The sequence below is a fragment of the Ananas comosus genome, linkage group 22 (assembly GCF_001540865.1).
Source record: "Ananas comosus cultivar F153 linkage group 22, ASM154086v1, whole genome shotgun sequence".
NCBI lineage: Eukaryota > Viridiplantae > Streptophyta > Magnoliopsida > Poales > Bromeliaceae > Ananas > Ananas comosus.
Window position 1 is genome coordinate 3,979,034 of NC_033642.1, and position 1,082 is coordinate 3,980,115.

Sequence of the window (1,082 nt, forward strand, 5' to 3'; positions counted from 1 at the left end):
GACCTAGGAGACTCTAGGTTGGTTAACCCTAAGGTTATAGGTGCGTGAGTGCGACGTGAACCTATGACGCGGCGGAAGCTAATTGATTCGGTTTGAAGTTGGTGTTGTACTCTAGTGATGGCTAGAGAGGATTCAAGTGGTATTAATTCTTGGCTTAAGGGATTGTGTTGGCGGCCGACAACACGATGCCGAAGGTCAAGAACTAAGACACTTGCAAGCTTACCGCTTGATTGATGTTGTTTAATAGCTACATTTCGTAATTACGACGACGTTGTTGGGTTAAGTAATTGACCATCTGTTTGCGTTTCAGGAGCTATGGCACCAAAGAGACGCTACGTGCGTAGGACCGCTCCGGCACCATCTCGAGAGGTGCCCGAGCCAGCCGTGCCTCCAGTGGCGCCAGTGCCAGCTGGGCCTACAGAGGTGCAGGAGTTGCGAGCACAAGTTGCGGCGCTCACAGGACGGTTTGATAGGATTCAGGAGCTGCTGGAGAAGCAGGCTGCGGCGGCGGCTGCGGCAGCGTGTCTAGGCCGCGGTCCGCCTGCGCCTTCGGTTCGCGCCCCCGATGCAGCCGAGGGTGTGGGTGGCGTTTCGGTTCCGGTGGCCGCGCAACCCCCACCGGTGGACATTCCTCCGACGAGTTCGAGTTCTCCTACGCCGGCGGTGGCGGCTGAGGAGGCGGAGCGTGAGCGTGGCTATGTGGCGCTCACGAGATTCACGAAGTTTCGCCCGCCTACTTTCGACGGAGAGGTGGTGGATCCAGCCGCGGTGGAGTCTTGGCTGACGGCTATGGAGACTCTATTTGAGGATATCTTCACCTTGGAGAAGGACAAGGTGAACTTGGCCGCGCATTGCTTCGAGAAGCGTGCCAGGACTTGGTGGAGGAGAGTCAAGCAGGACCGATCCCCGGAGCTTCCCCCGATCGATTGGGCGGAGTTCCGCAAGCTGATGTTCGCCGAGTACTTCCCCGACAGCGATAAGAGAAAGATGCGGGAAGATTTCCGCAAGCTCAAGCAAGGCAACCGTACAGTTCGGGAGTACGAGCGGGAGTTCACCCATCTCCTGAGCTGCGTCCCGGATGT